This window comes from Wyeomyia smithii, chromosome 1 (assembly GCF_029784165.1).
Source record: "Wyeomyia smithii strain HCP4-BCI-WySm-NY-G18 chromosome 1, ASM2978416v1, whole genome shotgun sequence".
NCBI classification, from domain to species: domain Eukaryota; kingdom Metazoa; phylum Arthropoda; class Insecta; order Diptera; family Culicidae; genus Wyeomyia; species Wyeomyia smithii.
Window position 1 is genome coordinate 31,893,008 of NC_073694.1, and position 15,287 is coordinate 31,908,294.

Genomic DNA, 15,287 nt, shown 5'->3' on the forward strand with positions numbered 1-15,287 from the left:
CAACACAACGCATTTGCGACGCTCGCTCCAGTATGTCATAGGAAGCTATACCCAACGCTTCTGTTTATTCCGCTTCTAATACGCTCAACACTTCGCTGCATTTGACGCCTCAGTATGTCATTAGCCTTAGCGGATTTGCACAACGGTACGCGCACGTTGCATCCACGCACTCACTGCGGAGGTCGGCTATCGCGTCGGTGCACCAGTATGCCGATGGCCTTACATTTCTAGGCTGCCAAATCGTATGAATGAAGGCGACGCACACTCGCGATAGTGTTGCAATAAGTTGATCAGCACTCTGGGGGACCCTCCTTATTATTTCTGCAAATACATCGGCCTCAAAGTGCGAGGTCTTCCAGTCGTGAATGGTTGGAGTATTGGCCCTACCCGTCGCTTGCCGCCTCGTATCCACGTTATAGCTGGCCGACTGGTGGCCGTCGTCTACCCTCCTGTTCGTAATCAGTCCCTAGCTGCTGAATGTCACGTCGATGATCGACTTTGCCCCATTTCAACTGTAGATGCCGACATCTGCCAGGTTGACCAAGATGAGCTTCACAAAAGGTTCCAACAAAATCTGGCCCCTCTGGTTAATGCGGCGAACTCCCCACTCCACAGCCGAAGTGTTGAAATGACGCGTTAGTTCCACGGATACACGATCGACCATTTAGAGCAATGGTTCCCACGGCCGGTAAGGGGTCATCGAGATTCATCTAGGGGGGCCGCGAAGCTCTAAGTAAATTATACAGGTAAAGAAAATTTCTTTCTAGATACCTCTGTGAAAGCGGATTTTCAAGGAGTGGAAAATTAGACTTGTAGGATGATGAAAGACTGAAAAACGTAGCCTCGTATTGCAAAACTTGAATCTGATTTTTTTTGGGGCCGCGAAGCTCTGCTTCACAAAGGGGGCCGCGGAGCTTTTTGCGTTTGGCAAGAGGGGCCGCGGAGCCAAAAAGGTCCACTGATCTAGGCAAACCTATTTATTTTCTATAAAAACTACACAAGATTACCTGAACAATAAAACCGGTCGTACCATGGAGAATTCAGGAAAAAAAGTTATGATTTTTCGAAGAAGCCAATCAAACAAACCGTTTTGACTGTAGGAATATTTTTAATTTCCATCGAGCATTCTATTGGGAAAAGGAGGTTTGAAGCGAGTGAGTTTATAGAAGGTCGATTGCCTTACTAATCAATGAAAAAAAACTGGGGAATTTAGAAAAATTTTTACAGTTAGAACGGTTTGTTTAATCGGCATGGTGTCTGGCAAAGTTGTAGATAATAATTTCGTCCTCCCATAAAAATTGTACCATGTGCAAAAAATATTTTTTTCAAAAACTCATAACTTTTTTTTTCTTGATTTCTCTTGATTTTTTATTTTTCTTCGGTTTCTTTGTAGTCTTTATAAGAAAAATAGATTCTTTCAATTTTTTTTTGTAAAAAAATATTTTTTTCCAGAGTGTAATTTTTATTCAGGAAGACAAAGTTACTATCTACAACTTTGCCGCAGACGTCACACCGATCAAATAAACCGTTTTGGCCTTAGAAATATTCGTAATCATCAATACCTTCCGAAAATAGGCATTCCGAAAATTTTGTGGAACTGCTCAGTAGCGATAGTGGCAGCCCAGCTGCGGTAGGTGCAGTTGCACTTACTCTATTAAAAAGATGCTTTTGTGCGGTAGCGGGCAGCATCAGTAGTAGATATATCAGCCGGCACTTATTATGGCAACACACAAACGTTCAGGGATGCTGGCAATCAAATTACACTACACAGTCGTTTTTTATGCCGCATTAATTCTGCAAATCCGAGTGAAGAGAAACCGAAATCCGTGCAAAAAAAAAAATACCGCGTAAAAAACCATAAATTCCGGAGTTCGCGTAAAAAAAACCGCGTAAATTCCGGAATCCGCGTATAGTGTTTATGGGCCGTCGAATGTTCAGTGTGGAAACAGCTTTCCACTGTGTTTCAGAAGAATATTTTATTTCCACTGTCGGGGATAGCACAGAGATGCGGTCAGCATTATACCCGATATTAAATTGAACAACAATCTGTTGGAGACAAATAAAGTACCTTATTAAAAAGTTAATAATTTCTCGTTCATCGATATGATAGGATTCAGGGTTCCGGCGGTGGAGTTGCAATTGTTATTCATCGCCGAATCAAACATCGTGCTCTTCCCCATCTTGAGACGAAAGTTATTGAAGCTTTGGGAATTGAAGTTCAAACTGAACTTGGGATTTTATTTATTGCCGCAGAATATTTACCATTCCAATGCACACGCGAGCACAAAAATTATTTTAAAGGTGATTTACAAAAACTCACCAGAAACCGTTCAAATTTTTTTATAATTGACGATTTTAACGCTAAACATCGATCATGAAATAATTCTCAGAGTAGTTTTATTCAATAATTGTTCCTCTGGATAGTATTCTATTTTGTCTCCGAATAGTCCTACATGTTTTTCTTCTGTAAGGAATCCATCAACAATTGATTTGGTGCTAATAGATCAAAGTCATGTATGTAGTGAATTGATCACACATGCTGATTTTTATTCTGACCATCTTCCAATAACTTTTTCTATATCACATAAATCAGTTCTAAGCCCTATGAGCTCTGTTTTTAATTATAACAAGGCTAATTGGGAAAGATACAAAACTCATATTGAGAGTAATTTCAATAATGAGCTTGATTTGCAACACGAAGTGAATATTGAATCCGCTTTGGAAGCATTAAAATGTGCAATTGTTGATACCAGAAATAATTCTGTTCCAAAGGCTCAAAGGAAATTTGATTCACCAATAATTGACGAAAATCTTCAACTTCTAATTCGGTTGAAAAATGTCCGCAGACGTCAATATCAACGTTCTCGTGACCCTGTTTTTAAAAGTATTCATAAAGATTTACAGAAAGAGATTAAACATAAATTTACTTTTCTGAGAAATCAAAATTTTGAGACTAAAGTTGAAAAATTGAAACCATATTCAAAACCTTTTTGGAAGCTGTCGAAGATTCTTAAGAAACCTTCAAAGCCTATTCCAGTTTTAAGAGATGGTGAACGATATCTTGTATCCAATGAACAAAAGGCTCAAAGACTTGCTCAGCAGTTTGAGAATGTTCATAATTCAAATTTGAATTTTGTGAGTCCAATTGAAAATGAAGTTACACGGCAAATTTCTTCCCAGAATTTTTTACCTGTAGAAATAAATGAAACAAACTTGAATGAGATTAAAGCAATTATTAAAAATTTCAAAAATATGAAAGCACCTGGTGACGATGGAATCTTTAATATATTAATCAAACATCTCCCTGAGAGCACAATGGAATTTTTAGTAAAAATTTTCAATTGCTGCTCCAAAATTGCATATTTTCCCAAATAATGGAAAAATGCAAAAATTACTCCAATTTTAGAACCGGATAAGAATCCAGCTGAAGTTTCAAGCTATCAACCAATCAGTTTGCTTTCTTCAATAAGTAAACTGTTTGAGAGAATTATCCTTAACTTAAGAATGATGTCATACATCAATCCTTAAGAATGATGTCACACATCAACGAAAATTTAATTTTTGCAGATAAACAGTTTGGATTTCGCCATGGGCATTCCACTACTCATCAATTGCTCAGAGTTACTAATATTATACGAGCTAACAAATCTGAAGGTTATTCCACTGGAGCTGCTCTTTTAGACATAGAAAAAGCATTTGACAGTGTTTGGCATAAAGGTTTGATTGCGAAATTGCAAACTTTTAATTTTCCAATTTTCCTTATCAACATTTTAAAAAATTATCTTACTGATCGAACTCTGCAGGTTGTCTATCAGAATTCAAAATCTGATAGATTTTCTGTCAGAGCAGGTGTATCTCAAGGTTCAGTCTTGGGTCCAATCCTGTACAACATATTCACTTCAGATCTTCCTGATTTGCCTCCAGGATGCACAAAGTCATTGTTCTGCGATGACACAAGCTTTTCCGTGAAAGGAAAAAGTCTTCTTGTCATATGCAGTCGATTGCAGAAAAGTTTAGATATTTTTTCTTCTTACTTGCAAAAGTGGAAAATCTCTCCCAATGCTTCTAAAACTCAAATGTTAATTTTTCCTCATAAGACTAGAGCTTCTTTCTTCAAGCCAAACAATAATCACGTTGTCAAGATGAATGGGGTTATTTTAAGTTGGTCTGACAAGGTTAAGTACTTGAGACTAATTTACGATAAAAAACTTATTTTCAAAGAGCACATTGAGAGTATACAAGCCAAGTGCATCAAATATACGAGATGTTTATATCCTCTTATTAACAGGAATTCTAAACTTTGTTTAAAAAACAAACTTTTGATTTACAAACAAATTTTTAGACCAGCAATGCTTTATGCTGTACCGATCTGGTCAAGTTGCTGTTCAATAAGGAAGAAAACGCTTCAGAGGATTCAGAATAAAATTCTGAAAATAATTTCGAAGCGTCCTCCTTGGTTTGGTACACTCGAATTTCATAGACTTACTGGTGTTGAACCATTAGAAGCTATGTCAATTAAAACTATTAACAATTTTCGACAAAAATCGTTGCAATCCTCAATTGCTACGATAAGCTCTCTTTATAGCCAATAAGTTAGCAATTAAGTTAGTTGTAAGTTTACTTCACCTTTTCTGACAAGTAGGTTTAAATCCCTACATTCGTAGGGACCTAATAAGCCCTAATTACGAAAGCAAACAAATCCTAACAATTAAAATTACAAATTTCTAACAGTGTTGAGAAGTCACCATTTGTGATTTGACACACATACTCATTACTTACTAATATTTATCATAAATACTTAAGCTACTAACAAATCCCCCCCATAAAAAAACGACACTTAATCAAACACATAATCAAAGTTGAAAATTATCAAACAATCAATTCTTGTTGAAACACAGGTTTCGATTGATATAACTGGTCGTTTAAAGATAGTTTTCCCTAGCACGGTCGACAGAATTATATACAAAGTAAACCGGAAAGATACTATTAGCCCTACATAAGAGCATGATTCTGCCTTAACCAGTCATATTATTTCTGAGATGCGATCAATATCATATCCGATATAAAATTGAACAACATATTTTGCCTCTTTGAGGTTGAAATAAAAACTCAATTGAAAAGTTAATAGGGGTCTTCACATCGAGCTCGTATACGAATACCCAGCCGTAAACTGTGTATCTTCCATTACTCGTCAATGGAGGTGAGTATTGTTACGGCTGGGTATTTGTTTACGAGCTCGACATGAATACCCATAATATTATCGGGTACCCGCATAGGTAAGCTACAGTGGGTATCAGTGACGGTAGTTGTGGTAGCAACGTCTTTGATAAATAACGACCACAATTTGCCGTAAAACTAATTGTTACATTACTTACATGGTTGCATTTGACAATGATCAAAAACAATAACTCTTATCCAATACTAAAAAAATAATTCTGGAAATAATGTGGTAAAACTGAAAAGAATCGAAATGAGGTCGATTTATGGTTATTTTAAAAATCAAGATGTTGACTTCCGGTTCCGGGAAAATTTGACCATGCTAAATATGGGTATTTTTGGATTTTTTTACATTAGAATACATTCGAGGAGAATGCAGATGCTTAGGAAATACATTTGAGGAGAAATAATGGAAACCTGATAAACCAAAATACAGTTCTGTCTGTCTGTCTGATACTTATAGACATGGAAATTACTGAACCGATCGGTGTCAACATTTGTATGTAGGGGTATTTTGTGCCGGAAAAGGTAATTATGATAGTTCGAAATCCCTTCTCCTTTTGGGAAAGAGGGCTCATATACAAATAAAATGCAAATTCCTGCACAACTCGAGAATCAATCAAGCAAATGAACCCAAATGTGGAGGCAAGAAATATTTATATGGTGGTTCGACACCCCTTTGTGTGAGGATCTAAAAGAGAACAGGAAATGTGTTTATGAGGTATGGGCTGTTCCCACACAAATGTAACACATATTTCTACCAATTTTTCCGACAAACAGCCTGAAATGATCTGAATGATACACCGAAGCCAAAAATCGACTTCAGACGCTATTTTTAAATCCAAAGAGGCTTCTTCTGGTTACTTGAAACAGTTCGAAATGGTCAAATACCATCCAATTTGCCAATTAGAAACCATCCTAAAACGACCGTATACCATCCAACATTGTTATTCCCGTAATCGGGATGATACACAGTAAAATTAACTTCAGATGCCATTTTGATTTTTTTTTCTGGGCCACCATGTTAATTGCAGTGATTTTTTTTAATTATAGGGCTTCAAATTTTGGGCATCACGAACATGACTTTACAGGCTTTGAAGTTACTGGTTTGTCAATCACCGTAGTGATCTTGGTTAGAGGAAGGCACAACTGCGTTATTTCTAACAGAATGCAAACTACACTGATTCTTAAAACTCAATATTATTTCTTTTACTCGAAAAAGGAAATTCGTTATGCCTAAACTAAGACTGGAGGTCACAAAACTAAAGTTCAAAATTTTGGAATCATACTAGACCAGAAACTAAACTGGAACACTCGAATCGGGCAAAAAAAATGGCACTAATCAGACCTAGTGGCCCAAAACGGCTGAACCAGCTACTTAAGCTAATCTTGGTAGAATCTAAGGATCTTATTTATGTATGGACTCACCACTGCGTCCAGGAAGGTTTAACCTTTTTTTTATTATTGTCCGGGAGTTTGCTGTATTTCGTACTACTATTACTAGCAATATCGCTTGTAAATAAAAGTAAGTGACGTAATTATTATAATTCGTGCTTGTGTGTATGCTTTTTCACCCTTCCTTTTTACACTTATTACTTCGATCCTCACTGCCTCCAGTAAATATTGATGCCAATTACATTTCCCCGGAGAGGTTTCAACTGAATGTCTGCCAGTTTTATTGTAAGAGGAACTTATGTTTGCTAAGAGGCATTTGCCAAGGTTTGTGGAATTCAACGTGAAGGAAGGGTTAGTGGGGAGCCTCAGAATAAACCCATGCTTAAGTCCATTGCTATCGAAAAACCTGGATTCTACTAAGATTTGAAACGAAGATCACTCGCTTGTAAAGGCGGATCCTGTAACCTTGCGGCTACGAAGCCCTCGATTCGATTTGTGGAACTGTAGGAAGTACTCTATCGAAGGCTTTAAATGAAATACTTCACCTTCTTCCACTTCATCTCATGGTTCAACCGGAAACGGAAAAAGGTGATTTAGACTGAATCAGAAAACGAATCTGAAAGAAGGAAATCTAACAGGAAACCTAAGAATACTGAATGATTTCCAAATAAATAATTCAATAAAAAGCAACGAGTATATTAAAAACCGAATGAGAAAGTTGGGAATAAGGTGGACTCAGAATTCAGGAAGACTTACTTCGCTTTTACAGAAGGTTCTAAAATAAATGATTTCGCGGGAGCTGGATTCAAAGGTCCAGGAATCAATAATTTTTCCCATGGGACACACGAGGTAGCAGTATTCCTGGCGGAAATGTACGCTATAACAGAATGCGCGAATACGTGTCTAGAAATAATGACCGCCAAGCAAATATTTGTATTTTCTACGATGATCAGTAAAACACTAAATTGTTTCCTTAGCCACTCCAAACTAGAGCGGAAATGCATCCCATCGTTTTGGCAGCTCACCCAGAAAAAACAGGTCAATTTATCTCGGTGCCTAGTAGCTGTGGCATCAAAGGAAATGAGAAGGCTGATTCATCCACTAACTTGTTGGTTCGGAGGCTCTCTGTAGAGTCTCACCGAGCGTTATTAGGGCTGAACTCGATAGTCAGGAACAAATTTGCTCATGAAAGCAAATACGAATTACTTTTCATTGCTGTTTACAGCATGAGGTTCAAAATATTATTTTTAAAATATTATATATGTATTTGGACAGTGCCAAAAAACTTTCTGTTCGAATTGATCCCCACAGAAAGTTTGAAATCCAAGCCGTTCAATAGGATGTAAACCTGGACTACTGCGCATATAAGAGTGAACATGTCACAGTTTCACACCCTTTGTCTTGGTTTTGTCGTTATGGCATAAAGCCAGATCACAGACTAGAACAATGGGTTATCGTCGTAGCTTTCGCCAGTGAATCGAAGATACTTTATAGCCACTTCCTCTTGTAAGTTTCCGTACTAATTGCGACTGTGGATACCCTTGATTTAATTTTCGTAATGGATGACCAGATAATTTAAATATAGAAATTACTCCATCTGGAAGCAAGCTTCCACTATCATCTATCCTCAAATAAAATGACTCACCTGATAGCAGTTTTATTAGCTATCCAATCAGTATATCCTTTATCAGCTGTTTTGCTCGCCACAGAATGCACCTAATGCATTAAATCACACTCAAACGATATCAAACACACCACAGTTGCTTGCTTATCCACTGCAAGAGCTTGAGTTAGCATAAAAAAAAACACAAAATAAACCACACTTGGTTTCTGGTATGAATATATACTTTTTTCTTCTTTCAAACAGCACAATGTTGTAATAGAGGAATATTTTTTCTCTTTTTTCACTTCATTTTTGTAGTCACTTTTTCTACGGGAAACGCAAATTATGCTCGTTTAAAAGCGACTCTATTTTAGACACTCATTTTTGCACCGAATTTTCCTCCGTCCGTTAACTTCGCACACCGCAACGGACGACGCACTTGAGAAAAAAATGTTAGTACCGGAGTGACACCAGGATAGCGGCTTCCGCGAACCTCTTCTTCTTGGGATTTGTTGAAGTTACTAGATAACGAAATAAAGCAAATTATTCAGCACACTTTCGCGCAAATATCCGGCAGTCGTAGAAGCCGGGGTTAGTTGAGAAGTTTAGAAGTGCACTGTGCAAATCGCACTACTGGCCCTTTGCTGCTGCTACTACTACTGCTACTGGGTCCCAAACTGCTGCCACTGGCGATGAACCCCGCGCACCAATTAGACCAAGCATGCGTGAGCTCGCAGCCACACAGAGAAAAACTCGTTTTACTTTTATTTTTATTTCGTGATCGCCTTGCACTGACGACGAGGATGATGACGACGACGGCGAAGACTTGGCAATTCGGAGAGTAGAGTACAAGAAACGTTGACGCGAAGCACCACCACTATGCTTTAACCCCCCTCGAGCGAGTCAATCTAGGAATTGCTGCAAAAAAAAAACATGGTATAAACTCGGACTCACTTGGCGTTTCGACTGAGGGATTTCACGCAAACTCATCTATGGTGCACCCTTCCTAATTTCAATGAAACTTTGTTTTCAAATTACTTGTTCAAAAACTCCACTTTTCCACTGGAAAAAAAGTTCCGAGTATTGAAATTCTTTTTATTAATTTTTTTATACTAAAATTTTTACACTGAAAATAAGTGAACTTACTGAATAATTAAGTGTTTTTCTTTCAGATTTGAATATTCAAATTTGCTTAATTTAACGATATCTCCGATACCGAAGCACACGACCTTCTTCTAAATTCTGATAGGTAACAAATACCGAATCAATTGGCGTGAAATCCCTCTAACTTATCTTGCCGTTCATATAAAAAAAAGTTAACATAAAAATGCCTTCCGGATCTTTCGATTCTGGCCAACCTTCAAGAAAAACAACATTACATCCAATTCTCTTCATTTTTAGATTGACAAAATCTGATTTCCATGTAAACGATTTTCTACACAAATAGATTTTAGGCAATCCGAAAACCGGCTTCCGGCGCTAAGATACTTCCGAGTCGAGTAATTGAAAATTTTAATAGCTCGATAACGTTTCACTTTTCGGTGGCATTTAAACGATGACGGCAGACCGGCAAAACCTGGCCCCACTAATAGACTAAGCCGAGATGAGTCTAGATTATTTATTGTTGCTTCGGCCGACTCTCACACTAGCTATGAAAACTCAGACAGCGGATCATAGCAAACACGGTTAATCCTGAAAAAAATTGTCTGTTTAACCACCGCCCCAAACGTCATTCGGAACCTGTTCCTTCTACCAAAATCACAATTGTTTCAATTCAAAGCACAGCTAGCATTTCTTCACAATCGGTCATCGGTCAAGGAAAAATAACCCTTGTCTGCACTTTTACATAATCGATCAAAATTCCTCATCTCCTAAAGACTATTCCGAGAGTCAGCATTCCAAACTGCACAAATCTTCGACCGCGAGCGCTCCACCCAAAAACAACAACAATAATACCAGCACCAAAACGCACACAAAACACTCCCCAGCAGGCAAACGGTTCCCGAAAGCAGTGACACACTCGAGTTCTGGCGAATTTTGCACCGGAAAGAACACGGTAGCCGCCAGCCAAAGCAGCAGCAGCAGTCCAAGGGAGGAAAAGTTTTTCCTTTCCACGCCAGCAGTTTTCACTTGAGTCATCATCAGCACTATACACTGTTGTTGTTGCAATATTTTTTCCAACTACATTATCTTCTTTGGCGAATGCCAGTGCCAGCACACACGAAAAAAAAAACGGGAAGAGGAAAATCCGTCACCATTCGACGAAGGAGGAGCTCACGTAGCAAGCCAGCAGGAAGCAAACACACGTCCGATCACCACAAACATAACGACACGAATATTTTCGAACAGGCAAGGTAGGCAAAGCACACGGAACAGAGTGTGATAGACTGCTGTTCGGTCAAGAGGGATTGTCGAGTTTTAGCGGTGTATGCCGTTAGCAAGAGGGAGTAAAATTCGACATAGGAAATGTCAACAATGTCAAAGTCAGCGAACCGGTTCAACCGGTGAGGAATGCTTTGTGGGTAGCGCTGGTCGATATTGGCTAAGGGGTATTTTTCAAAGCGATTGTAGTTCGACCCTGTGACATGAGTCGTCTGCTTGCGTAGTCGACATTTCAGCAAGATCAGTTGTCATAAAGTTCACCAAGCGAAAACACACGAACACAACGACACGGCCCGCTTTACACTGTATATTGAAATTTTTAAAAGTGTAAATCAAATTTGGAAATTGTTTATTTCCTCTTTCAGATGACATTTCTCACAGGTGACAAAAAATTCTTACCCATAAAAGATTAAGAGTCCCATATGACTTTTAGGAAGATTCAAGTTTATTCCGTATCTAATTTTGTTCAAGTTTTTATATGGCTTGATAAAATTTTAAAGTTTGTTCTGAAAATTATTGGAAAAATACCAAACCTTGCCTGTCCCATATTGAAAATAATTCAAATGACTTTAAAAACAACATTTCACATTTGTCATCAGTTAAAAGAAAAGTGTTCACATCAAAATATCATTGACATGAATCATTTAAAACACAGTTCATATTTGCAAAGTTCAATTAAACAGACAAATAACTGATCAAAACTTAAGCGTGGTACGCAGTTGAAAAGAAAAGGGGTTCACGAAATTTTGCCCTTTTTACCAAACGGGATTTCGACAGCTGAGAATGCTTCACAGTAACGATATCTGACGTCAGTGAACGCATGATTTTTGCTTTTTTTCAAGAACACTTGAACGCACTTGTTTACCGCGATCTGGTGTGAGAGCAGGGATGCCAGGTATTTTTTTTTTCAAAAGTTTTTATGGTACGCGAAAAAATGTCTTACTACCGGAAGCCCGAAGGCTGGAAAAACTTTTCGGCAAATCGAAAACTGTCGAGCAAAAAAAAGGTCACCACTAATGCACTTATGCAAAATTCGGGTCGTTCACAGATTTTTCAATATCTACACATGTTTTCTCCAATGTCTTCACGCTGTCGTCACAAAAATGGATGTCTTCAAAATATTTTTCGCGTTATTGTTACGTGAAAGTTCCTATACTTGTTCATTTTCTGTCATTTTGCATGATTTATGTGACAAACATAACATCTACGTGAAAATCTCATGCATACCATGGTTAATCACATACCATCTCCATGAACTTGACAACATCAAACAGGATGTATCGCGTGAATTCTCCGTGCGAAAATAACCAGAAATCAGAATGGCGAAGCTGTTGTCTGATTCTGAACATAAAACAGAATTTCTGAATGGCTTGCAATTAAGTGAGTTTTCGAAAAATCCTAATTAACTCGAGATTCGAGCTTACAGATTTCACATAGCTTCAGTTCAAAGGTGGAAGAGTTACCTGAACAAAAACAGCTGCAGCGGACAATAACAATCCCCGGGAATATCGTAATATTTATCAGTTTTTATGTTGTTTTATTCATTTACGAATTGACGAATTTGCATACCTGTATGATATCTGATAGCAATCACGTTTTACGAATTGTACAGTTTTTAAATAGTTTATAAATAGTTTATTTGACACGGCACGATACAATTTATGTTTAACTGAGCCAAGTACATTTTTTTAAATTCTAAATTAGCAGGGAAAAGAGGGAGGCACATTTTTTATATCTCGCGGCCGACTACGAGCTAGTGGGGATTTAAGGTGAGAGGAGGGTGTTACAATTTTGTTTTTAACTATTTTATATTACAGAATGTATTCATTTGTACGTGGCTAACCAGTGATGTTCTATTTGAGCAGTTTTATTCTGAGGTGTCTGCGTAAACATAGAGATGCCGAGTCTTCGTTTTAGTGTCTCCAGCCGGGTGTATCATTCTCTTTCAGTTTGTGACAGAAATTGTATTCTATCAAATAGATAAAAGAAATCAAATTTTAATGCCAGCATTTTTTATAAACCCGTATAGCTGTGTCATGTACTGGAGATCACCGCTTCCCAGAATGTCTCTAACGGGTACGTTCGGTTGTTTTCCTCGGGCCCGAAGGGAATCTATAAGCTCAGACCTAACACCACAGTGTTCGGTACACGACCAAACAACATGCTCGATGTCATGGTAGCCATCGCCACAAACGCAGTGATTACTGTCTACAAGCCCTATACGAAAGAGATGCGTGTTTAACGTATAGTGGTTGGACATAAGTCTGGACATCACGCGAATGAAGTCCCGACCTACATCCAACCCCTTGAACCATGCTTTCGTCGATACCTTAGTAAAAATGAAATGTAGCCACCGTCCCAGTTCATCTGAGTTCCATGATGATTGCGAACTGTTGAGTGTTCTCTGACGCAAAATGCTATAAAATTCATCATAAGCAATTGCTCTTACATAAATATCGCCATCAATAGCACCCACCTTAGCTAAAGCGTCAGGCTTTTCATTGCCCGGAATGGAAAAATGAGAAGGGACCCACGCTAAGGTAACCCGGTAATTTTTATCTGTTAATGCCCTTAAAAACCGCCGTATTTTTCCCAGGAAATACGGGATGTGCTTCACAGTCTTCATCGATCGCAGAGCCTCAATGGCACTGAGACTGTCTGTGAAGATGAAGAAGTGGTCTATGGGCAGGGTTTCGATGATCCCAAGAGAGTACTGAATGGCAGCAAGTTCTGCGACGTACACGGAAGCAGGAGCATCGAGTTTGTGGGAGGCGGTAAAATTTTCGTGGAAAACACCGAAGCCAGTGGACTCATCTAGATTAGATCCGTCAGTGTAAAACATTTTATCACAACTAACGAGTTTGAACTTATTGGAAAAAATCTTAGGGATCTCTTGCGGTCGCAATTGATCCGGGATACCAATAATATCTTCTTTCATGGTGGTGTCGAAGAATATAGCATTATTAGAAGTATCTAAAAGTGCGACATTGGAGGAATCGTATGAAGAAGGATCAATATCTTGAGCCATATAGTCAAAATATAAAGTTATAAATCTGGATTGAGATTGAAGGTCGACCAACCTCTCGAAATTTTCAATTACTAAAGGGTTCTTAACTGTGCATCGAATTAGCAACCGGTAAGAGAGATTCCAAAAACGATGTTTCAACGGAAGAATACCCGCTAGCACTTCAAGACTCATCGTATGGGTCGATTGCATGCAACCTAGGACAATACGCAAACAACGATATTGTATTCGTTCCAGTTTGATCAAATGTGTGTTTGCTGCGGAGCGGAAGCAGAAACACCCGTACTCAATTACAGACAGTATCGTTGTTTAGTAAAGCCTTAGAAGGTCTCCTGGGTGGGCTCCCCACCAGGTTCCGGTAATCGTACGAAGAAAATTAATCCTCTGTTGGCATTTTCATGTCAGATACCGAATATGGGAAGCCCAGGTGCATTTAGAGTCGAACCAGACCCCGAGATATTTAGCGACTAAAACCTGAGTGATTGTTTTACCCGTTAGTAGGAGCTGCAGCTGAGCTGGGTTATGCTTCCTAGATAAAACGACCAGCTCAGTTTTCTCCGGAGAGAATTCGATACCCAGCTTAAGAGCCCATTCAGACAAATTGCCTAAGGTATCTTGCAATGGTCCTTGCAGATCGTTAGCCTCGCTTCCAGTAATGGATACAACGCTATCGTCTGCAAGTTGCCGTAGCGTGCATGAATTTGCAAGACATTTATTGATGTCATTGACGTAAAAATTATATAAGAGAGGGCTTAAACATGAGCCCTGGGGAAGACTCATGTAACTATTTCGGGAAGTTGTCGAATCACCATGTGAGAAATACATATGCTTTTCTGACAACAAATTGAGCAAAAAATTATTCAAATTTGGTGAAAGTCCCTGCGAATGAAGTTTCTCGGTTAAAACTTCAACAGAGACAGAGTCAAAAGCCCCCTTAATGTCCAAGAATGCAGATGCCATTTGCTCTTTTCGAGCAAAGGCGAGTTGAATTTCGGTAGGAAGCAACGCTAGGCAATCGTTCGTTCCTTTGCCCCGGCGAAAGCCAAATTGAGTATCTGAAAGTAAACCATTTGTTTCGACCCATTTGTCTAACCGTAAGAGGATCATTTTCTCCATCAATTTCCGGAGGCAAGAGAGCATTGCAATCGGCCTATAAGAATTGTGATCAGAGGCAGGTTTTCCGGGTTTTTGAATAGCAATGACTTTTACCTCCCTCCAGTCGTGCGGAACAATGTTTAGCTCAAGGAACTTGTTGAACAAGTTCAACAAGCGTCTTTTTGCAGAGTCGGGTAGATTCTTCAACAAGTTGAATGTAATTCTATCCAACCCTGGAGCTTTATTGTTGCACGAGAGGAGAGTCATTGAAAATTCCAACATCGAAAATGGAGGCTCTTCCGTAGCTACTAAAAACGCGTCGCGAAAGGTCTTCTATTCGGGGACAGAGTCCGGACAGACCTTTTTGGCGAAATCGAGTATCCAGCGATCTGAATACTCCTCGGACTCATTCGAAACGTTACGATTCCGCATGCGTCTGGCGGTATCCCAAAGAGTGCTCATCGCTGTTTCCCTCGACAACGCGTTTACAAACCGCCGCCAGTATCCGCGTTTTTTTGCTTTTATCAAGCTCTTGATCTGTCTATCCAGTACATCGTACTTTCGGAGCAA

At 38.8% G+C, this 15,287-nt stretch overlaps 1 protein-coding gene across 9 annotated transcripts in view; it reads right to left on the bottom strand.

Annotated features, from left to right (window-relative positions):
* Window positions 1-10,606, bottom strand: part of LOC129718661 (F-actin-monooxygenase Mical) — a 120,140-nt gene extending 109,534 nt beyond the window's left edge. For 3 of the 9 annotated variants that reach the window (XR_008727001.1, XR_008726993.1, XM_055669655.1), the window contains exons 1-2: window positions 10,471-10,606; window positions 8,258-8,736 (exon numbers count right to left, since the gene is read on the bottom strand). The gene's annotated coding sequence lies outside the window, so the exon portion shown is untranslated. Of the gene's footprint in view, window positions 1-8,257; window positions 8,737-10,177 lie in introns of all 9 variants that reach the window. The other 6 variants (XR_008726995.1, XR_008726998.1, XR_008726994.1 and 3 more) reach the window with 6 other exon arrangements.
* Between the last annotated feature and the right edge of the window lie 4,681 nt (window positions 10,607-15,287).